We start from the raw sequence: 25,480 nt of genomic DNA on the forward strand, positions 1-25,480 counted from the left end.
TATACTACATTCATGGACTTAATATCCAACCCAGAATTGTGGCCACTGTGGCTATCTGATCACTTGATACTGTACAGCTGAGAACAGTAAATCTTTATTCTTCTTTGGAGTTTCTACTATTTGACTGGGGTGATCTGTTCCAGCAGTCAATATTCGAACAGTTAGGGTTGAACTGGAATTATGTTGCCATTCCATAAACCAGGGAATCGGTATCAAGTAAAACATGAATGCAGCTGTCTTACTACTAATATTAATTATTGTGGAGTTTAATTTAGTCACTTGCGTAAGAAAAGGCATCTGCCATTTGTTTGTAACGATAATCCTTATAGTTACAGGAACCATGAATGCATGCCAGATTGTTGTCAATATGAAGCTTTTTTTTGGAACAATAAATTTCAATTCCTCACATATCTAGTTTAAAAAGGAAAAAAAATCTTCTATGGATACATGGAGGTAACTTCTTATTTAGTATTTGCTCTTTGGAAAGGATTTCTTAAGAATTTCATAAGAAATGAAATTTCTATATGAAATTTCTATATGAAATATATAGAATATAGGAAGAGATAAATACAGAAATATGTACTTTCCATTATAATAGATTTTAATTAAAGTTTGATTTGAAAAACAGCATTTTCTTCAAAAGTGTAAATTTGCAAGTGTAAAAAGGGAAAATAGTAAAAAGTAATTATGGCTCGTTAGCTAGCCTCCAATTCTCTCAAAACAAGACTGTTATTGATGTTTGCATCTGAGTAAATTGCACATTTGAAAAAATACATTAAAATGGACAAATATTGTTGTTACTTCTTACACTATCCTATATTTTATGCCAGTATTATTAATATGGATTAAGAATCCATATTAAGAAGATCCATTATACATTAGAAAACTGAAGTGGAGATGATAATTTTAACAATGTATCTTAGGAAATTCCTGGTTAAAGGCCATCTCTGCATCTAAGAAAATTTTTCATTGTGTTGCTCTAAATTTTCCAAAATATCCAATTTATTTCTAACATTGTCTTTTAACTGTCTTTTATATAAAAACCCACAACAATAATTTTTTGTAAAATTATTTTCAGTTTATCTAATAGAATTGTTTACAAATTTTGTGTTCCACCCAGAGTTCACTTTCGGTGAGATAGGCAGCTATATAAATTTCATAAACAAACAGCTTGGCGTTATTCAACAATGATACTGGCCTGTAGTTGCTTATTAAAGTCAAATCTTATCCCTCTTCAGGCATTAATAATATTTTGGCTCTCCAACTCTCTGGCATCTTCCTCCCTGTAGGATAGATTTTGTTGTGTTATGTAAGTTTATAAAAGTTCATCCTCAAAGCATAAGAAAAAAACTGATAATCCATCTAGTCCAGGCACCTTTCCTAGTTTAATCTTTTTTATACCTTCAGATATTTCCCTTATTGTTATAGGTTCTATCTCTGTTCCTCTGTAATCCTCGGTAACTTTTGTTTCTTCAGATATTATTCTGTTTTCTCTGGAGAGATGTAATTTTCTTCATAAAAATTTGAATAATCTAAAAATCTAAATCTGGGATAATATATCTGCTTTAGAATTCTTGTAGCCAATTTCTTTGTAGGGAAAATCATATCTATTCTTGAAAAATCTCTATGTCTTTCAGAAAAGTAAGTATACTTTCTTGAAATGCCATTTTCTGCCTTCATATATCAACCAGCCCTAAATTGTCCATCAAATCAAAGAAAACTGTTGGTAATTTGTCTTGAGTGATTTTAATATTTTTCTCAGACATTCTGTCTAGTTATGGGAGGATCACTCCATTCCAATACCACATCAAGCATCAATTTTCTAAAGAGAAATTTATTAATCCTCTCTATAAGTCATTTATAAAACATTTTGTCCTTATTTGGGGTATAGATTCCCAGTCTTAGTCCCATTCATATTAACTTCCACCCAGGGGTGAAATCTAAAATTTTTTCCTACCGGTTCTGTGGGTGTGGCTTAATTGGTGGGCGCGGCTTGGTGGTCAGATGACTGGGTGGGCGTGGCCAATAACAATAAATAATAAAAATAATAAAGTATAAAAAAACAATAAGAGGTACCAAAAACCAACTTTCACACTTTACACACACACAACACAACACAACTGACTCACAGACAATGTAAAAGCAGCTGCACTTCACACTTCACACAGCCACAAAAAGCTCAAAAACCAACTTTCACACTTTACACACATACAACTGACACACACACACACACACACACACAATACAGCTTTCTGAGATTTTGTGTGTTTGTGTAGTTAGAGTGAAACACTACAGAAACACACTAAATCTCAGAAAGCTGCACAAATATTTTATTATTTTATTTTATTTTATTTTATTGTGGACTTCAATTCCCAGAGTTCCTCAGCCAGACAGCATTAATCACTCAGTGATGAAATAGATTAGCTAAGTTTAGATTAGTTTTGTCTGGTGCTGAAAGCGAAACTGGGGCTTTCCAGCTGTGAGAAAAGCCATGAGGTCGATCAGTGATCAGGTAAGTGTCTTAGACTCTTTTAAAAGGAGTTTTTCTACATGTTTTCTACAAAAAAAACATGTTTTTTAAGGTTCTGCTGATGAGGAACTCAGGTGAGATCCCCAGAGTAGCCTTTAATTATTATTTTTTTAAGTTTAAAGGCTGCTAATCTCAGCTGAGGGGCAGGATCCTCAAAGGCTTTTTTTTACTTTTAAAGGCAGGTTTCGGTTGAAGCAAAACCTTCTTTTAAAAGTAAAAAAAACAAACCCTCTGCTGATGGTGCGGCTCAGCAGAGGCGGGAGGGCGGGACCAGGGATTTTTGCTACTGCTCCTCCAAACCAGCCGCCGCCATTGCTACCGGTCCGCGCGAGCCAGTCCGATCCGAGAGCATTTCACCCCTGCTTCCACCCCCAACAAATCTACTATGATCACCACTTAATACAAGCTCTGGTTTTAGTTGTGGATTTATATGCGATGTAAAATGACTCCATTTCTTTCTTTTCTTTTGCTTTCATTTGAATTCTTCTCCCAAATTTTTATAAAAGAAATATTTTATGTCCTTTTTTCAAATATGCATCTCTTGTAGGGAAATTATATCTTTTTTTTAATTTTTCAAATAACGGCTTTATACAGCCCAAGAGCAACACAGGAATTGCAACCTACAGAAACCCCAACTTTCCACCCTGTATCAGCTGATGACTTCAACATTCAATTTCATTAATGGGCTTCCTCAGCAATGCTGCTGCTGTTCCTGAAAGACTCATTTGACCTTAGAATAGAAATAACCCTGGATAAAGCACAAAGAGCTGCCTAGCTTCCCCAAACTGGCCAGCAAATCAGATCCTTCAGATTTCCTTCCTTGAAGCCCTTAACTTGTATTAAAAACGTTGTTTTCCCATAGTTTGAGGTTCTTTTTCCTAGTAAATTAGGTACCCAACAATCATTGGAATAAACATGGCTTTTCTTCTCAGTATTGTGTGCTTTGTATTTTCTACAACAGCAGGGCCTTAAATAATTAAAATTCCAATGCTCGAACAGAAAGTCTTTAAAAAACCCACAATATAATAATAGAGGTGATTTAAGTAATGGTACATGAGAATCTTTGTTTACAATCTGAGAAGTTAGGGAGGTAGTTCCTTTCTGAGTTTCTGGCTTTGCCCATCATGCAGTTGTGGGCCATGTCCTTTCTTATATGATTGTTCCCTGGCCAGCATCTCTTTCCCTCCCAAGGTCATGCTAACAAACAATTACAAAAGATCAAGTAAAAGACTACCTGCAGCAGGAATGTGGACAGTGCAAGCAGCTCAGAAGAGACTTGTCTAGTTTACTGGACTGTAAAAGGGAATGGGGTGAGAAATACACTTTCAGACTTGCAAGGTTATATAGAATTAGTTCATCTGGCTTACTTGGTCTACCTTGCAAGATTGACAATATTAGATTAGTTGATATGCAAGCAATATTAGTCAAAATCTTACCCTCCTATTACTGGAAAATAGTTAGGAAAATGATGATACTCTCAATTTGGAATCTTATTTACTATTCAGCACACCCTTAAAGTTTAATAAATATGCTTGTTGTCCACCAGAGGGTAGTAGTCTATAACTATTCAAGAAACCAAATAATTGGTAAAAGATAGTAAAAACTTCTGAATATCAGCAAAAAGAATTTGCTACAAAATTACTTGTGATACATGTTTTGGTGAAGTCCAGCCTATAGCTGTTTCAAAAGTTGAATTTAAAATAGATTAAAATCTTGTATTCTAGCCAGACAGTCCACACTGTTTCCACTGAAGGTAGAAGGAAAGACGCCCATCACTGGGGGGGGAAATCAGAAAGAATCTGATAGCACCTTTGCACACTAACTTAAATTTTATTATCATTGTTTTATTGTTCAGTCTGAGAACTTTTGATGGGAGTTCTAGAGTCTCTCTCTATAGTGCTAGTGTAGTTTTGTTCCAAAATGTTTCAGAGTATCACGGGTTATCTAACAGCACAATGGGTTTCAACACATTGCAATTACTACTTGATAAGGTAATCTGTCTCACCTATGATCCACATTTGCAGTCACCCATGTCCCTCTTTGGCCTTCTTATTTGCCTCTCCTCAGGACCCACTACAAATTATGAGTTTCTACTACTATTCTTGATTTCAACCAGCTCAGGATGTGATTTTTTTTGCCCTCAAACTGGAGTTCTGTAGATCTGGCTCAATTCATCTCTTGGTAGAGATTTTAGCCCTTTATGCAGCTTACAGCTTGCATGTCTTATGAGCATCTTACAATCAAGAGAATGAAAAATGCAGTTGGGGTGATAATAACCAAGTAGCATTCCTGCTGGAAACGGACAGAAAATATCCTTTCCTCCAACCACCTCATTAATGTTTACGTTGGGAAAAATAAACAGACATACTTCTCCTTAATGACTCCATTTGCACTAAAATTTCCATTAGTCGTATTTTTCATTAAAATGTTTTGGGCTGGATTTGTTTCCTCCCACTTTTCCAAGCCTCTTTTAATGTGTTTCTGAAATCTCTCAATCATGGTTGGACAATTCCAAGAGCGAATAAAAACACTGGGTGCCAAGCTCACAAGACATAATTATGTATAAACCTTTCAATACTCACATTTAAATGCAAACCTAGATTAATTTTAACAAAAACGAATTCTGACTTTCATCAGTAATGGGATATGAATTGGGCTCAATTTTTCTATGCAGTGCTGTTTAAAAGATGATTAAAATATTGTATATGAAGCAGTTTTATTTAACACTTGAATTATACTTTATTATACATATTAGATATTATTGCTACATAATTAATATTCAATCTTGCCTAATCTAGTACTTTCTGAGTTTACAACATCCAATTAAGTTGGCAGAATGTTGCTCAGGAAAGCTCATGCTTATCCATGCAAATCCTGTCAAAATTGTTCTCGTTTTGTTTATCTAAAGATTTTGCTTACAAAATGTTTATAACAAGACTCCTGGCAGCTTTTTAGCTACCCATAAGTCTTCCTTAGCTTTCTCTAATACCTTCCTTGCATCTTCTTTCTTCCTTTATGCTAAATTGTCAACTCTAGTTGCCAACAGCTCTGTGGTAATGTATGCATATGCAGTTGTCCACATGTCTAAATCAGATGACAATGTCAGGATAGGTAGAACTATCTATGTTACCTAAAACTACGGAATTTAATATTTCAGATACTCTGAAATTCCCACGCACCCTCCCAAATGGATAGATCTGTCCTGTTTGGAGAAACTTTTAAGGGGCAAAATTTCTTTCACTCTCTCCCATATTGTTAACAAGCCATTTATTTCTTACACAATGTCTCTGAAAGTATCCATGTATCCTATTTTTGCCATACCATAAGAAAGCATGCCAACCTAGTTGCAAATCATGTCCTTTCAAAGTCAATAGTCTTGTATTTCTCAATAAAATCCATTCTTTAACCCAGGTTAACATTGCTGCTTGGTGATAAAGTTCCCAGTTTGGTAGGCCAAATCCTTCTCTAGTCTTAGAGTCTTGAAGCAGCTTAATATTAATTCTTGCTTTCTTTCCTTGCCATATGTATTTCCACATCATCTTATTCAAAGTCTCAAAATATTTCTTCTCCAATTTTATCAGAATTGTTTGAAAGAAGAACAAAATTCTTGGCAGTACATTCATTTTAATTAACGCAATTCTTCCCATTAACGATAGGTGCAGATTTTTCCATTTTTCCAAATCTATTTCAATTTGGTTCCTCAATTTATAGTAGTTATCTTCCTTCAATGTAATACACTACATGGAAATACCAATGTGACTTTCAGCAATAGAAGCGTTGTCATATCCGAATATGATTACTATGAACAATATTTTATGTTATAAAGACATTTTAACTGAGAAGGGAGAGTTAAAACAGAAGCAAGAATTAGAAAAACAAGGGATTGAGACTGATTGGTACACAAGATTGCAAATACAATCAAGATATGATAAAGACTTGAAACAATATGGTTTTAATTTGGGGGAATCAGTGTTGGATCAGTATTGACTAGAAAGGATGAAAAAATGATTAAAAAATTGTATAATTACTTATTGCAAGTTAGACTAGAAGATGAAGAAGTAAAAGAACCAATGATAACATGGGCAAAATTTTTTGGTTATGCAATAGAATTAGAGAAATGGCAACAACTATGGGAAAGGAATTATAAATTGACAATGGCAACGGCATATAAGGAAAACCTATATAAAATGTTTTATAGATGGTACATGCCACCAGAAAGACTAGCAAAAATGTTTAAAGATAAATCAGTTAAATGTTGGAAATGCTCAAATTTGCCGGGGTCATATTATCATATGTGGTGGACATGTATAGAAGCAAAAAAATATTGGTTTAGAACACAGACATGGTTAAAGGAAATGCTACACAAATCCACAGAATTAAAGCCAGAAATTTTCTTATTGGGTATTTTGCCAGAAAGATATAGCAAAGAAGAAATTTATTTAATTATCCATGTAATAATAGCAGCAAGATTTGTATTTGCGCAAAATTGGAAGTTAGAGAGAATCCCATCAGAAGGTGAAGTAATAAAAAGGATCTTAGATTGTGCGGAAATGAATAGATTAACTTTAGGAATAAAAGATAAAGAGGAATCGGTGTATTTCAAGACATGGGAAAGATTTTATGTATGGTTAGAAAAGAGACAGAAATAAAAGTCAATAAATAGATAAACAATGTTAATAAATAGAAAAGAAATGAGAAAAAATGGTAATTAAGAAATAGAAACCCAGATATCGCCAAAATAGATGGAAAAGGGGGAGTGGGATGAAGAAGAGAAGATTATAGATAGGTACAACCATGAAATGGATTGGATAAAATAGAAAAGAAATTGAAAAGAAAGTATATATTATCAGAAGATTGGAGTTGCTCTGATACCAAACACGGAAAATAATATACAAGGAAGAAAGAAAGAAGAGAGGAATAGAAGGTAAGATAGAGGAGGTGAAGGAGAGAGAGGGATGGAAGGAAGGAGAAGGAGAGGAAGATAAGTTAGGTGATAAGAGTAGGAGAGAAGGTGAGAAAGGAGGGAAAGAGAAGAGGAGGGGGGAGGAAAGGGAAGTAGGTATGAGGAAGGTGAGGACGAGGAAGAAGGTAGGAAAGGAGAAGGAGGGAGGGAAAAGAGGAGAAGAAGGTTTGTTGTAAAACGAAGGGAAAGAAAGGGTAGAAGAGCAACTCCAAAGGTAATTAAAAAGTTTTATTTTTGTGCTTTCTTTAGAGAGAATATGTATGATCATCTATGAATAAGAAAATGTACATTTATAATATGTGTATAAGAAAAATAAAAAATAAAAAAGTTTTTTAAAAAGGGGCAAAATTTCTTCATTGAAGCTTTCTCTGAAAGCTCACTTTAATATATATATATTAATAATATATATATATATATATATAATCTACCTACCTCACTATATCAAACATAGCCTTGCCTCCTCTAACCTGCAGGCCAAGCAGAAAATGAAAGTCCAGTTCCTGCTCCCAAAACGTTGCTAACCCTTGGCTCTCCAATATGATGCCCACAGAAGAGTCCTTTGATGGCTGCTGGGCTCCAGTCCCATCTGATTTGTTAAGCTTTCTTTAATTAAAACGAACTTAATTGCAAGCTAACAAGTGCAAAACAAAGGCTTTCTTAGAAATAACAATCTAATTTCTAGAATATTGTAACTCAGGATACAATCCTTAGACATTGGTAAGAAGGACTACTTAACTTTCCTGCAGCCTTCACTGGCTTTAAAAAAACTTATTCTACTAATGTCTCTTCATTCATAAGACAGTACTATCAACTATTCGTTAAATCCTCATAATGACATATTCTTTAAATGTATTTTTAGATGGTCATTTTCCCCATATACACTGTCGCTGGGAGTACATTATGACATTTCATCATTCTTTGCAGCATTTATGGCCCATTCTTAAAAGCATATTTGGCAGGTGCAGAGCAGATTTAAGTTTTGGGAGTTATTATCTACCAAAGATGTTCCCTTAAAGATAGCCCTTTGACTTCAGTGTATTAATGTCAGTTAACGCACAGATTCTGTGCAGTACTCCAATCTGAATATTAGCCTAGCAGATTATCAAAGTAGCTATAATGGCTAGGGATGATGGGCCCCAGTTCGAGAGTTCTTAGGGCGACTTAATTCCTGATTGGTGAATTGGTGAATCAGGTTCAGGGGAAGTGTCACATGATAGCAGTGTAAAGGGAATAAGCAACTGCTCCTGTTATAAGAAGACATATTAGGTAAACATATAGCTTTTGTGCTGGCCTTGCTTCACTGGCTGTTTCCAGTGCACACATGTTCTGTGCTTAAGGGTAAGAACATTTCAATTAACAGCTAAATGAAATATTCTGATCTGCAGAAATTTATAAGTGAACATGTTTAGTTCAGTATCATTAAAATAGTGCTAATTCTAATACCGCAAACAGTCTCCATTATGAGGAGAAGAGCACCCACCTGCCTCAGTCCATGATACTTTCCCACCCTCTGGTCTGCTTGCAAGTTGCCTAGGACTTTGAATTTCTAACTGGCTTTCCCATTGACTTTGTTTGTGGGAAGCTGCCAGGAAGTTGAAAGTCACAGACTTGTGAAGTCCTTGCTCGCTTGCCAGTTCTCCTGTGTAAGTCAACAAAAAAGAAAGATCCCCAACCAATTTTATGTTTTGATTCAAGACTTTCTCAGTAGCAGCCCCCATGCTTTGGAAATATAGCGATTTCCTCTTTGCATTTACAAAATGGAAATTCCAGTTCCATTCCTATTCTGTTGCACCTGTAGTCTATTGTCCCAATAGACTAATTATAGACCAGTGATGGTGAACTTTTTCGGCACTGGGTGGCCAAACCGGAACATACACACGTGCGCATGCACACACCGGAGCTCCAGAAACCCAAAGACCAGCTGGCTGGTGCGCATGTGCGTGTCAGCCACCTGATCTTCGAGTTTCCAGTGTGCACATACAGTATATGCTAGCCAGCTGGTCTTTGTGCAAGCCGAAGTGCCGGAAACCAGAAGAGCATCTGGCGACAGTACGCATGCCCACAGAAAGGGCTCTGCATGCCACCTCTGGCACACATGCCATAGGTTCGCCATCACGGTTATAGGTATTCCATCGTAGTGCCTAGTGCCTTAGTGCCTTAATCTGTAGTTTTTCTGCTTTACTGTATACTGTCTAAACTAGGGGTGTCAAATTCGATTTCATTGAGGACCACATCAGGGTTGTATTTGACCTCGGGGGGGGAGCGGGGGTGTGGCCCTCTGCCAGAAAAAACAGAGCTTGGGGGCTGCGTGCGGGGGGCCTCAGGCTCTGTTTTTGGCTAGGACAGCCTCCTGCAACCCTCTGCCAGCAAAAACGGAGCTCTGTTTCCAGGGCAGCCCTGTGGGCCAGATCTATACACCCTGCAGGCCGGATCCGGCCCACGGGCCTTGAGTTTGACACCCCTGGTCTACAGTCTCATGATTGGGGCAGCCTACAAGTACTGTAATAAACAATGACAAATGGCTGAGAAACCTTAGTTGAATTCCAGTAAGATATAAATGCAGTAAATAAATAAATAATCCAGATTGGCATCTTAATATGGGTTAAGGGTTATGGAAGATCCACTAGTTTGAACAAAATGTGTTGTTTTATGAGAAAAAAACATCTGCCTTTCTTGTTCTATTTCTTGTTTATGTGCAGTTTATTGGTTTTACTGGGATTCAGTTACAATTTAAGCCAGCCATTGACAACATTCAGATAAAGTGGGATCAATAATTGAGTTGTTATAGAAATGGAACTAGACTATAAAGTGTAAATTGTGGAGTTTATTCAGAGGAATCACCTATTAAGTATTCAGAAGATCTCTCTTCCACTTGCAGATGTTCTCATTTTACCTTATTTAGAAATAATAGAAAGTGACAATTGAGAATCACAGCAACCACCTTTATATTATGGAAAAGGCAAGAGGGGAGAAAGCGCTCTGTAGAAGCTGGTGACCTTGAAATTGAAGACACAGAAAATCAAATGTTTGTGTTCTGCTCAGCAGAAACTTCATGTCAAGATGGAAGATGCTACTATGGTCACCACAGGGCCTCTGGTGGCTCAGACTGCTAAGACAGTCTGTTATTAACACAGCTGCTTGCAATTACTGCAGGTTCAAGTCCCACCAGGCCCAAGGTTGACTCAGCCTTCCATCCTTTATAAGGTAGGTAAAATGAGGACCCAGATTGTTGGGGGCAATAAGTTGACTTTGTATATAATATACAAATGGATGAAGACTATTGCTTAACATAGTGTAAGCCGCCCTGAGTCTTCGGAGAAGGGCGGGATATAAATGCAAATAAAAAAAGAAGAAGTATATCTTTATAATTGGAGTTTCTCAGCTCCCTCTTCAAAACCTACCCTTTCAATGGAAAATATATAATAGCTATTTAATTCCATGCTTTAATTTCATGCCTTACTCTAACCATCTAAGCATGTTTACTTGAAATAGTTACATGCTGACTTCACTCTTTCCTCTTTGTTAAATTGAGATGAGGCGAATATTTCTGAGCAGGGAGTTATTGTAAAGTACAATAACTTTTTTGCTGTTGTATGTTTTTTATTTTATTTTTATATATACATCAACATCAATATATAAACAGTGTAGCATCTGGGTATCATTCATTATGATACAAATAACAATACTAATACCAATAATATTTGTTACATTGATTAAGCTTATATACTCCTAGTATTAATACTCCTAATTGTATTAACATACCAACCTTCATTATGAAATTATTCAATATTTCAATGTATCATTCTAATGCCAATTATAGCATTGTTTAAGCATGCATAACACTATCTTTCAACCGCTAATCTTTCCATTTAATTCTTTAATTTATTCTATTTAATCAGGCCATCCTTACTAATCCGAGTACAATATTGTATTAAAATCTAATTGCTGTATTCCATCCTGACAACAATCACCATATTATTTAAACATACATATTAAATCCATCTTTCAACCTTTAATCTTCCATCTAATTATTACTTTTATAATATGTGTATTTTTATTTCTACTTCTATTCTAACTTTTAATCAGGCCCCCGTTATATTAAAGAAAGAAGGTGGAAAAACCAAGAAAAAACATTTTCTTTTTATCTGTCATCTCTTGCTTGTTTTAATATTTCAATTCTTATTTGTTTTTTGGCATACCTCCCATACTCCTCTCTTGGATCTTTGTCTCTATCTACCTCTGCATTTTTACTGTTTAGTCTTCCTCCCATCTCTAGCCTCTTATGCTGCCAAGCTCCAGGGTATGTGCCCAAACCCCTATCTCTTTTTCAATGGTATCTTCCCATTCCATTTTTAAGTCTCTTAAAACACTTTTCCCTGATTTGTTTCAATAATCATTATAGTCTTTGTTTATCTTCTCTTCTTGTTTTGCTTGTTGATCTATCTGTTCTGTCTTTTCCTCGATTCTTTCCATTGTCTCCTCCCTGTCCTGGGCATCTTGGTCTTTATTCATTGTCCCTTGTAGAATATTTTCTATTTTCCCATCTATGCTTTGCATTAGTTTATCTCCCTAAAGTTCTTTGTCATAGAATCCTTAATGTTTTTAAATATCAACAATATTTTGAAGGGGACTACTTAAATCAACAAATGGACAACTTTCCTCCAGGCCTTCCTGTCCTCTACCATCCTCTGAAGTCATATACCTTAACATTCAAAAATTGCTTTACTTAGGTATTGTTCTCACCATTGGACCTCCGATAGTCATAAGGAAGTATAGAACAGTAAATATCACCAGTTCTCCAAATAAATGTTTATTTTTCTAATCAGAAATTTTCCCAGGGTTGTAGAATATGGTATATTTTCCTTCGTCAGTAGATGGCAATCTCAGCTTTGGTTTCAGGGTTGTCTCAGTTTTAACAGCTTTAAATTCGATTTAGAAGTCAATTATTAAAGTAGATAGATCCAGCATTGTGAAATGCCTTTCCAAAATAATACCTACCCAATTTAGCCATTCAATTTTCTGTACTTTTTAATTTTTTTAACTTTTTCTCTCTTAGTTCTTTTCTTTCAGGTCTGTAGTTTTTCTCTATGTAATTATTCGCCACTTTAAAAATAGTTAAGAATCTTTTTCAGATTTTTTCCCTTTTCTTTTTAAGGTTAGGTTTGAGTAAAAAAGGAATCTTCTCACCCAGTTCCATTCACTGTCATTTACACTACTCCTGAGTTTTCTTTGTTGCTGCGGCTGTCCCAGCTTCACAGTAGCCATTTTGGCTGCCTCTTCTCCTCATCATGAAGGAGAGGGAAAAAAACCCTGGATCAAGCAGGAAAGGTTGTGACTCTCCACGACCTGTAGGGCACCCCTCTTTTCTTCACCACCCCTCCAGGCTGGCTTTAGCTCTTTTTGGAGCCCTCTAACGTGGAGAACTTGGTGCGGGGGCAAGGAGACCTGCTCCTCACGTCCGATATTGCCAGAACATCAGCCAGAAGTCAAAGTGCAATAAATATTGAGCTACCTATAGACTGACAAAATATTTTTAAAAATATGAACTGACTTTGAGGTCCATAGTTTACAAATTAACAATGGAGCCATCCTTATTGGGGACAGCAGCTATGTTTCCATGGAAACCAGGCCTGACATTTAACCCAGTCATGGCCCTTTTTGCGAAAGTAATTTCCTCCTAACAATACATTTTCCTATGATATATGCATTCTCTACTTAGTAACACCCATTACTATATAACAGTCCTCTCCAGCCTGGTGTATTTTACTACTGTGTTGGACTACAGTTTGTACTTCTAAGAGTAGATGAATATTATGGAAGAAGTAGCCTGCAAGGGCAGGGTGGGAGGGGTGGGGGGGGTGAGAGGAGGGCAGAAAGCTGAGGAAAGATGCTATATTCAACTATTCTTAGCACACAAATCGTTAATTAAGTTGTGGGTTGGTCACAACCCCCAATTGTGCTCATCCCAAAGCAGCTGCAGGTTTCATATTGTAGCAAGAGTCTTCCAGGTGAAATAATGAGATTGCCTGAGGAAAAAGCAGAAAGGTTTGCTAGACCTGAAGTATAACGAGGAGAAATATTACAAAAGGAGATCAAAATTATTCTTTTTTCTTCTCTGAAGATGACAGTGGGCGAGTCTCAAATGCAGATGCCCACTTAGAAACTGAGGAACCCTGGCTAGCAGATGCCTGCATTTTCCCAATGCACCAGCAGGTGTCACTCACAGTCTTCCGTTTCACAGGGAGCGACACTGCTTCACACAAATTCGGGAAATATGGTGTTTCCCTCTGGTGCAGGGCTTGTTGTCAATGTAGGTTTCTAAAAAAAGGACCCTGCTTTCTTAAAAGACTGTGGTCTGTAGCAGACATTAATTTTAGATTATTTATATTTATGCCATACAAAATATTTACTGCAATATTTATGCTAATACAAAACCAAATTGAAATAATTGCTGACAGGTGTGGCCTGACTCCTGGTCCCTCTTTCCCGATTTTGCCAACCATCATTAGCTAACGTTTTTATCCTCTTACAGGAGAAAGATGCCAGCAAATATTTTTTTCCTACAGTTTGCTAACAGTCATCCATCCAAGCCAGAATGTGGCACCCAGGAGCAGGAGAATAATGCTAAACTGCTGGAAACAAGCCATTTATTAGGGGTTTTTTTTGTTGTTGTTGTTTGAGGCTTTCAGTCCAAAGAAAAATTGCATCTGGATTAGATTCAGCCATATTATAAGAATCACAGTGTCCACAATCAGTACTAAACCTGCTCTGCTATCCATGCAGTTTTAAGAAAGCTGCATAATATGCCATACCACAAAGTCTGCAAGAGCTGAAAAAAACACTTAAAGAATTCAGGGTTCAATTAAGATTTGATCTGGGAATATCCCAGCAGCAGATCTGATCTGGGAAAACCCCCAAGTTTAATTTGAGCAGGAAAAACATAGTGATGCTGTTGTGGGAGGCTGCTTGGACAACAGAGCAACTGATGTTCACTTTTCAGAAACACAGTAAGAAAAGAAACAGCAAGAGTTGGGCCTCTTGTCTTTCAGTCCCCTCCTTCACCTCTTTCTCACATGCAATTTGCAACACCAGCCTTTGCTTACCATGAGGCTGGAGATGGCTGACCATTCACAGTCTGTACCAGTGGGCCAAAGAAGGCTAAGTTATTTTAATTCCATTGTTTCCATCTATATTTTATGCAATAACTTCAGCCAGCAAAGTGACAGAAACATCCAAAGGCAAGGCTCCTGTCCACTTAAGGGGTCTGGTGAAGAGTGAACCCTGGTTAAAGGGCCTCTGGTGGCTCAGCAGACTAAGTCTGTCTGTTATTAACACAGCTGCTTGCAATTACTGCAAGTTCAAGTCCCACCAGGCCCAAGGTTGACTCAGCCTTCCATCCTTTATAAGGTAGGTAAAATGAGGACCCAGATTGTTGGGGGCAATAAAAGTTTGACTTTGTATATAATATACAAATGGATGAAGACTATTGCTTAACACTGTGTAAGCCGCCCTGAATCTTCGGAGAAGGGTGGGATATAAATTCAAATAAAAAAAATAAATGCACTATATAAATATATATATTAAAATAATAACCCTCCACCCACCCCTGGAGACAACACAATTCATACGAATCGCTTAATGGGCTTCATCCTGGTCTGAATTTCCCAGACAGAACCACATCTTTAGGGCCTTCCAGAAGATGTCCGAGTGGGGGACAGTCTAATTTCTGGGGAAAAGGGCGAGGTGGGTTTCAGCAGGTTCTGACCAGTTCTGGAGAACCGGTAGCGAGAGTAGTTTGGAGAACCGGTAAATACCGCCCCACCCCCATCTATTCTCTACCTCCTGAGTCCCAGCTGATCAGGAGAAAATGGGGATTTTGCAGTAACCTTCCCTTGCCACTGTCACCAAGCCATGCCCACAGAACCGGTAGTAAAAAAAATTGAAATCCACCACTGGAACAAGGATGATGTTCCAGAGAGAGGGAGCCACCATGGAGAGGGCCCTTCTTCTGGGTCCCACCAGATGTATCTCCTTCGGGGACTGGACCTGCAACATTTCTTGCCTCCCCATGTAGTGGGTGAGGTAGATGTTACAAAAGACGGTCCCTCAAAATAACCTGGTCCCAAGCCACTTCCACCTTTTTCCCCACCGTGAGATACTCCCTTCTTGCATTCGGCCTAAGCCGGCTGTCAGAAATGACCTTGCAGGAGAGCTTTTTCTAGTTGGGAACTGACCCGCCAGGAGAGAAGCAGAGAAACCTCGCCGCTCGCCCTCCCCTTCCTCGGCTTGGCAGCCACCGCAGCGAGGTCAGGAGGCAGATCGCGGGGGCCTAAAGGCGCGCTGGGCGCTTCCCCCCTCCCTTTATTAGCCGGGACGAGTAGTTTCCCCAAGGGTGTTTTTGGTGCAGGGACGGAGCACAGCGCCTGTGTTTCGCGGGACTCTTCCTCCACCCCTCCCCACTTTTGACCTCGTGCTTCTGCTCTCCTCGGGGAATCTCCTCCACCGAGCAGAGCAGGGACGTTCCGCTGGCGCCCTGAGCGGCCTCTCCAGTCATTGCAGGGGGGACGCCGTGGCGCTCCCGCAGTTTTAGGCAGGGGACGGGCTTCCATGCATTCCCCGAAGCCGCCGGCCAGCGCGAGGTTAGCTAAACCCCTCGGAGCGGCAAGAAAGGCGCCAATTCGCGTTCTCCCCGCGAATCGCCAGCCTTAGACTCGCTCTCTTGGAAGGGAGCTTTACGGCTTCCTTCCCAGCTGGAGAAGACAGGGGGCGGGGTAATTCAAGCTGCCGCCGCCGCTTATCCTCCATGGGAGGAGCCCCGTCAGAAGACTTGTGCCTCTGCCTTTTCTCAGGCCGTTGCCGGAGCGAAGGCGGCGTGTCGATGAGGGGACGCTGAGAGCCCGAGCTGCAGCAGAGTTTGCGGGTCGTCAGCCCTGCGCCAAACTCCAGGCGAGGTAAGTGGCGCGGCGGTTCCTCCTGCTGCTTATTAAAAGCGTTTTTGGAACTACGCTCGGGGGGCGGGGAGAAACCGGCGGTCGAGCTGGAGTAGCCGAACCCCGCCGACTGAACCGTTTCTCCGGAAAGAGCGGCTGCTTTGTCATGCGATCCGCTCGACGCGCTCGCAGCTCGGTGCGCTTTAAAGCGGCGCTTTAGTTTTTGCTGCCCTGGAAGGTTGTTGTTTTTTTTTCCCCCTGCTCGGTTGCGATCAGCTGCGCTGCGCTGTGCTGCTTTCTTGTTGACGGAGCCCGATTGACGGACGATCCCGGCGGCTTCTGATGGGAGCGGAAGATAAGGAGGCTGCAAAATGTGCGCCTCGGTTCCGTGGACCTTTGCTAGGGAGAGGGGTTTGCCGAGGATGCCGGACCGACCTGACCTTCCTTGAGAGGCGGAACTGTCCGGAGAAGTCCAGTTGGCCTAGTAGCGTCCTATCAGGCCGTCATTGAACGTCAGTAAGAAAGCTGGGAGAACATTCGGAGCGAGAGGGAATCGGACCGGTACAAGGCTAGGCGCTACAAGCAGCCAAGCACGGAGACTCGGAGAAGTGACCTTTGCAATCCCACACTGGGGTAAAGCCCGAGGAAAGGACCGTTCGTGCCCTAAAGGGATATAAGACGTACCCTTTAAAAAGTTCTGGGGTTTGTTTGTTTTTTGCAATACAAAGACCTCCGAATATATATGTCGTTGCACACCTCCTAATTTCCTGATTGCTTATTTGTACCCTATGACTATCATTAAGTGTTGTACCTTATGATTCTTGATGAACATATCTTTTCTTTTATGTACACAGAACTTATGCACCAAAGACAAATTCCTTGTGTGTCCAATCACACTTGGCCAATAAAAATTCTATTCTATTCTATTCTAAGTCGGCAGAAGCTTCCCCCCCCCCACTCCCCAGTGAATTTTTCAGTGAATCTCCTTTGAGCGAATGGGGTCGGACTCGGGCCGGCAGCTCAGTCTGCCCCGCAGGATGCTTTTTAGATTGTCTGCGCTGTCAGAAGCAGGGAGGTTGGTTTTTGTTTTTGTTTTTGTTTTTTACACCCGCTTTGTGTATAGGAACGGTCCTTCCTAGAAGTTCTCTTCTTCTGCCAGAAGGACGGCCAGGGGGAAAGCTCGCTAGCTTTCACATCTGGGTCAAAAAGGCAGGCTTGCTGGGAATTAAAGTGGGGCTTCTTCTCCACCGGGTAACGCCGCGCTCTGGGGCATTTGGTGGTAGTGTAAGTCGGTTGGTAGCAGGAGCAAGGATTCGGAGTGGCTCTCTCCCTGCCGTTGCGAGGTCTCTGTGTGCCCGAAAGGGCGGGGGTGGGAGGGGTGGGGGGGCTGCGGATCGACACTAGAAAAGGATGAAGGGCAGAAGAGATGGCTGCTCCTGTCACCTGGCTTTTGCAGCAGCTTCGCTTCAGAGCTGCCTTGGGGATGTTTCCACTTCGAGTTTATGGGTACAGATAAAAGTATCTTTGCTGAGCCGGATAATGTTGTAGTAAGGACTCAGCAGCCTCAGATAAAGACCCTTGGGCTTATTTTTCCTCTAAAGGCAAAATCCTGGGTGTTATATTTCCTTCCTTCCTTCCTTCCTTCCTTCCTTCCTTCCTTCCTTCCTTCCTTCCTTCCTTTTTTTTTTTAGAAAACAGGATTGTAATACATGTGAATAATGAAGGAATATATTTTGCATTTACAAGTCTTGCTGTTGATTGGCAAAATGTGAGATAGACTAACAATTTGGATGGGGAAATGCAAAATCCATTTGGAATTCTCAAAGTGGAACAGGATTTATTTTGCTTGCAGTGCTCACGCTGAAGGTGCCTTCATTCACAATACTTACGGTATTTTTCCTTTTTAGTACCTAGCCTTTTTGTTAGGCAATCACAGCAGGAAATGCTATATTTTACCCATTTTCTCTTCCCCCAAATGTAGCTCTTTGAGGCCGGAAACTAAAACTGGCTGAACATAGGTTTTGAAACATTTCTTCTAGCCATATTCCAAACTCTTATTCACTGTCCCAGATCAATTTTATAACAAGTGCATTAATATTCAGTAATATATAATATATTCAGAAACAGCATCAATGAAGTAGCTTTGTACTAAATCTTCAGAAATTCTGCCAAAACCAAATAAAATTGTATCATGATGTTAATGTTTGATTGGGATAATAATGATGGTTTCAACCATCCTCTAGTGAAACGATCTCTTTAGAGTATATAATTTTAGGCTCATTTGTTTGGGAGAACGACAATATACAGCAGAACAAAATTTAAGGTAAAACACCCACCAGTGGAACTCGTTTACAGTTGATTTTGTGGTTAGATCTGTGTACCTTTCTTGGTAGCTGCATAGAAATGTTTGCTGTTGCTTTCTTCTAAGCTGTTTTTTCCCCAATTTCCCCTCTTAATCTAAGGCCTTGAATGCCCTTACAGTCCCCAAATGATAACCAAGGCAGTCCTACTTAGCTTCTGAACTAGATTAGCTACTGCTATTTGTGAAGACAGTAGAATTCAACGTTAAGGAATATGTTCATCAAAGTTAGCTAGCTCTTTCTTCCAAAGCAAAATAATGTACTATCTGCCATCCTACTGACAACATCCTTAAAAATACTCAATTAAAATTTCTATTACACATCCTTTTATTAAGCTAGCCTACTTGAATACATTAATATAAGGGTGGCTCCCCCCCCCCCAAATAACAGACTGAAGAACTGTATCTGCCACAAGCAGGAAGTGATTATTTACAAGTACACTGTATGTATGTATATTTCATGCATCTTAACCAACAATCTCCTTCAGATGGGACCATTTCTATACGATTTCCATATTATAATGGTCCCAAGCAAAGAAAGAGTAGACACATCTCAAAGTACCTTTCTGCATATCTCTAGGGACCCCAACTTTGGAAATTGTGGCCTTGGAGATAAAAATAATTTATTTCTCCTTCCTACAAAGTTTGATGAGAAATTCATGTTACTTGTCATAAATGGAATGAAAGTACCATTTTCTATAGCTGTATTCTTTATTTCCATTGCATAGTGATTGTTTTGATCAAAATTATACGAACTCTTACGGTATCAGAGTCCGAAGAATAGGCTAAAGCGAGATTCATCTTACATTCACCTTATTTTGGAATTGTTTTAATACTATTATATGTGAACAACAAACTGCTGCAAATTAGAGTAATTACATTTGAAAAAGGTGGCTCTGTATTTTAACAGAGGTTTAAAAATTCTGCAGATCATTCTGATTCAAGGGAACATGCTAGTGCAACACAATCTATACATTATGCAATACGATGTTTAAATCATGATGAATTTCTGTTTATGTTATAGTAAAAATGCCATGATTGTGTCAGGTTATCTCTTTTCAGCTGAGTTGATTTCTGTTTAACTCTTAATTGCCATGAAATGGGCAACAGTATAGTATCTAGTCTTTAGAGAGCCTAGTTGCCCTTGTGGCCATTAACAAGTGATGCTGCATGTAGTCTCAGTATATAACAAAAACTGATAACTTCGTTGATTCGTTTTCTTTTTACTAAAAAGCATTCCATGAAAACCTCCACAATGAGTGGCTGAGATTAGAATATATGCTCCTCTCTGGTGACTATGGTTTATGGAGGATTGTGACTTGAAATTTAAGAAGATCAATTAAGGTCAAGAACATAAATTAACAAATGAAAAGAAACAGAACGAAAGAAAAAAGAACGAAAAGAAACAGCTTGCCTTCAGAAGTTGTGGGAGCTTCATCACTTGAGATTTTCAAGAAAAGATTAGACTGCCATTTGCCAGAAATGGTGTAGGGTCTCCTGCTTGAGCGGGAGGTTGGACTAGATGACCTTTGAGTCCCTTCCAACTCTGTTAATCTGTTACAAATACAAATAGTTGGGAAGAAAAAAAGATGTGATGGATCTGAATGAAGAGTTCTGATCTGCAGTAGAATTGATGAGTATTTATGAGGAAGCAAAGCTGTGGGTTGAATTAGGAATGAAAGGGTCAATATACATGTCAGAACATATGAATTGGTGGTACCTAGAATATTATATAAGCATACAAAAATAGGAACTTGTAGATTAGTAATAGTTGCATGTTATGCGCCAGTGAATGATGATAATGGAAAACTAAGAATGAGAATTTGGAAAAATTGTGCAGCATTCTGAATGAATGTATACAGGAAAAAATTAGGTAGCAGGAAGGGAATGGTGGGAATAAAATGAGAAAGCGCTGTAACAGTTATTGGATTACTTGGTGCCTCAAGGATGAATGAGAAATAGGCTTGTATGGTAAGCAACTCTTAGAAAAAATATTTCTTTTGAAGGCATAGTTTAAGCATAGGTCTGTTAATCTGTGCACACAGAAAAACAATGAATTTTAAGAATTGATTCTTTATAATGAATGGTTTAGAGAATTAATGGAAAGATACAAAAATGGTGAGAGGCCTTTATCTGCCAGTGTCAAAACTAGTTCCTGGAAAAAATGGACATGAAGGAAGAGGGAAGAAGTGAAAGAAGACTGACTGCAGGAAGAAAATAAAAGCCGAAGACTCTTTGAAAAAATATTAGAACATAATTTTCCAATAAAATGAAAAGTGAAAGTAAGGAAAGAGGAAGTAGAAGTGAATAAAGTAAAAATAATTGTTATTGATTGTCACAAAAGTGAAGCTCTATTAATGGGGTAATGAAATGGAAGAAGATCTGGAATGAGGAAAACTGCACATATGAGCATTATTGGCACAAAAAGGAAAGACACTAACATTGCTTATGGTGCCTATAGAGAGAAGTATAGTTACTGAGAATGTAGACAGACCAAGGAGCATGTACAATTAAAAGAGGCAGAGAGAATACAGAACAATTTTATAGAAATTTTAAAAATGTTTCAGAATTGGGCAAAAAAAGCCAAACAAGGAGTCTTTAGAAGAGTGAATGGAATTAAAAAAATAAAAATTACTTGGGATAAAGCTGAGGTGAGGGAATGCTGAAGAGAATATTTTAGAGATGTACTGTATATGGGAATTAACATTGAAGAGTGCTGTTTGATAATGAGAACATTGTGTTTGGCAGGAAACATTGCAGGAAAAACACAATGGGGATGAGTTCTTTAAGAAGCATCTGTGGTAAAACAAGGTGCAATAAAATCTAATTTTAAGGGATGCTGAAAGAAGGTGGATTGAACACGAGAATGTGTGACCAGGACAAAAGAAGAACATTGAGCATTAAGATAGTTTTGATCACATAGAGAAAAGGAATGAGGGTCACATGGCAAAACAAATATTTGAAGGAAAAATGAACTGGTTGAGAGGAAGGGAAGACAAAGAAAGTTCTTGCTGGATATCGTTCAAGAGATCCTTAAAAAGGAAAAGACAAGGATTTTAAAGAATAAAAAGCAGTGCTTGTGATTGTGGTTGTGATTAAAAAAAATAGAGAAGTAAAGTGAAGTATTATATAATGCCTTTTATTTCTTCTACTTACCGATTCTTACTTCTTTTCTGTGCTTTGCATGATTGCTTAATCCAAAGGGAATGATATGGTGGTTATTTATGTATGTATGCTTGTAGGACCTCACTGTTCTGGGACATTAATTGAGAAAATTTCATTTGACTTTAGGCTCTTTCAAGAATATTCAATCTAAGCTTTTTCATTAGCTTTAGTGCTGGGGAAATTGAGAAGATTTTGTAATGTCAGATTCATAAATCTGCTAATAGAAGGTAACATTTTCCATGGAAGTGTATGTTTGTGAGATAAAACGTTACCATTGGAATTTGGATTTTCTCATACTGATGCATGATACTCGTATCCTTTTAGGTTTGTTGTTTTACTAAAGCAAGAAAAGTTGGGATGCAAGTACAAGTAGTCCTTGACTTACAGCCACAATTGAGTGCAAAATTTCTGTTGCTAAGCAGAATAGTTGTTAAGTGAGTTTTGCCCCATTTTATGACCTTTCTGCCACAGTTGTTAAGACCTTTCCATTATTCATCCTCATTCACACAGCTAGAGTTGAAATGGGACGAATGGGAAAATGTGTGTCTACATGCAGTTTTCAATCTCTCACTTTTGCTTGAAGGAAGCAATTGTCCCTGCCCCCCTTCCCCCCAGTCAAAAATCCTCATTTCTCTGGAGCCAGTGGACATGTGGCAGTCACCACCATCACACTGAATCTATTAAATTTCAAATCTTTATTGTCAGTGCATAACATATGTACAATGAGATTGGTTGGGCTCCCTCAATGCACCCCCCCCAACACAATGCAACTCACAGTGAAGACAGAAAATCCCTAACGCAATAAATCATATTAACCAATCACCCTGTTATCTTTTCTGTCTGGCCCCATTCCCCTCTTTTCTCTTCCCCTGGCAATTCAATTCAGTTTCTATTTCCCACCCTATGCTGTCCCCACCATTCTGTGCTTCTCTCCTTCCTTTCCTCTCAGCTTCCCTTCTGAATATCCATTTGCTCTCCCTGTCAACTTGTTTGTTAGCTTGTTTTTTTAAATATTACTTAAAGGCTGAAGAACCTTCTGCTTAGATTGAATCTTGATATATTCCTGTTTTAATTAGAGATCTGATTTCTGTTTTTTCCCCTCCTCCTTCTGGGTGGGTGAATACCTTTGCAAATCTTTGGGTCTCCTATACATTTTGCTACATCTCTTTTGTGAGCAGGGCAGGGTTGCATAAAGCATAAAATTGGGAAATAGGGGAAATAATAATAACAAGATATGTAGGGATTTTGTGGATTGAGAAAGGATAATAGTTTATACCGTATTTCCCTGAAAATAAGACTGGATCTTATATTAATTTTTGCTCCAAAAGACACATTAGGTCTTATTTTTTGGTTAGGTCTTATTTTCGGGGAAATGCCGTACTAAAATATATCTGTCTGATGATCTTAACTGGGGCTTATTTTGGGAGTAGGGCTTATATTATGAGCATCCTGAAAAATCATGCTAGGGCTTATTTTCCTGTTGGGTCTTATTTTCAGGGAAACAGGGTAGTAGTATAGTATAAATTATACCCAGAGCTAGGAATTCTCAAAATTGAAGTCCCAGCCCATCTAGAGGGCATCAGATTGGATAAGGCTAAACTAGAGGAAATTTAATAGAATACCCTTTCTGCATATGATTTTCTCCCATTTTCTATGGGTTGTCCTCACAAGAACACCATTGTTGCTATAATCTGACTGAGTGTGGGTAAGAGCCTACATGCAGGCTTATTCTGTGACAATAAAATTAATGAAATGTCAATGTTTTTCCACACAAACAAATCCACAGAGTGCCCTCTGACAACCCTTTTTAAAGTGACTCAAACTCTAATGGGCAGAAACAGGCAAGAGCACCATCTGAGGGCCATTATGAAGCACTTTCTAGTCATCTCAAGTATACAGTTGCTTAGATTCACTCAGCTTGATGCTATTTGGGCAAATCCAGAGGGGAGATTAATTTTAATCAAGCTTGTACTTTCTATTTTGAGATAAACTAAGTGCACCTTTGATTCAGGAACTCTTTGTTCTTTATGTATATGTTTTTCCTTGTCACCCATTTCAAAACGTTATTATTTCTTTCCGGCAAATGGTGTGTGCTTTCCTCGGCTTCATGTAGTCCTTCCTGTCATCACTCTCTTGGCTACAGCAGCTCATAAAGGAAACTAATGAGAATCTGTCTACAATCATTTTTGTCTTCATTAGATTTTCATCACCCACCACTGGCTGCATCCGTGCTTTAACGAAACTACTAGTGACAAATTGTCGGTACACTATTAAATAATGTTGCTCCAGGATATGAAACCAGAACTTCAACAACAATCCATAGTTTCTGTTGGAAAGTCGGCTAGGATATTTACATGAAGCCCTAAAATAGTAACACAGAAATGTTTTTAAGGGAAAATAAAACGTTGGATGAAGATACGAAACTACCTTATAATAGTTCCAATCATTTTTTCGTGTAGCTCTAGAATGCCTCGTCTGACTGGCAGCTCTCCAGAGTCTGAAACCAAGAGCTTACAAATGAAAGAACACAGAACATAAAGTAATAGAGTTGGAAGCAACCTTGTGGGGGATCCCTTAATGATCATTAAGAACTCTTAATGATCGTTTTGCCTTGAGATACCAGTGATTGAAATGGTGGCCTTCTGCATGCCAAAGCAGCACTTCAGCCAGTAAGTTGAAAAATCACTATGTAGAACAATCTTAATGAATTATATGTAGATGTAAAAGCAGTTCTTTTAAAATTAGAAGAATTCTGTTGGCATTCACCCATTAGAGATCCGTTTCTTCAGACTTTGGAGCATGAAAGAAACAGCATTTTAGGTGTAATTTCATTGTCCTTTTGAAATTTTATCAAAGAAGAGATCTATGAAGGGGCATTTTCAAATAAGGGAAAATGTTTAATGGAAAGAAAAAGTCTGACTTTTGAAATTCACAATAGCATACAGCCAGTTAGCGAAGAAAAGCTCAGTAGCATTATCTAGTAAATAAGATTACTTTTCTTTGGCAATGTGTACTAGGTGAGTCTGTTTACAGGAAGACACCCCATAATCTTCATAGTACGGCTTTGATGTGTAGTTAAGTGACATATCTTGATAAAGGAGCTACAGTATATAGAGAAGGATATCAACGGAAAGTCTTTAAACATAATTGATGTGAAAGAAGTTAGCAAGACATCTAGCTCCTAAGACACTTAGTGCCATCAAGACTTCTTGACCTGAATTTCAAAGCTTAATGTTTAATGTTGCCACAGGGACCCAAGAAATGAGCCATGTATGAGTTATAGGGGCAACACGGCTTGACTCTTCTATGTCTTTTGATGGGAATCCTTGCTATTTTCAGTTGGCGGGGAATAATTATATTTAGAATATTAACAATATGTTGTAGACATACACTTGTGGAAATATTCCTGTCCTGAGAATTTTTCCAAATAAGAAATCCATCATTTTTATTATGTAAGAATATATCTGGGGTTCTAGTGGGATCCACTAGATTGGATTGGAAATATAGGTGCTCCTAAAGTATATTTTACAACA

At 38.5% G+C, this 25,480-nt stretch overlaps 1 protein-coding gene across 5 annotated transcripts in view; it reads left to right on the forward strand.

Moving 5' to 3' along the window:
* The first annotated feature begins 2,488 nt into the window (after nt 1-2,488).
* Nucleotides 2,489-25,480, forward strand: part of SYT12 (synaptotagmin 12) — a 64,864-nt gene continuing 41,872 nt past the window's right edge. The window contains exons 1-3 of one of the 5 annotated variants that reach the window (XM_058156411.1): nt 14,511-16,444; nt 16,700-17,125; nt 24,407-24,616. The gene's annotated coding sequence lies outside the window, so the exon portion shown is untranslated. Of the gene's footprint in view, nt 2,513-14,510; nt 16,445-16,699; nt 17,126-24,406; nt 24,617-25,480 lie in introns of those variants that run through there. The other 4 variants (XM_058156403.1, XM_058156419.1, XM_058156437.1 and 1 more) reach the window with 4 other exon arrangements.

This window comes from Ahaetulla prasina, chromosome 1, assembly GCF_028640845.1.
Source record: "Ahaetulla prasina isolate Xishuangbanna chromosome 1, ASM2864084v1, whole genome shotgun sequence".
In the NCBI taxonomy this organism is placed as follows: domain Eukaryota; kingdom Metazoa; phylum Chordata; class Lepidosauria; order Squamata; family Colubridae; genus Ahaetulla; species Ahaetulla prasina.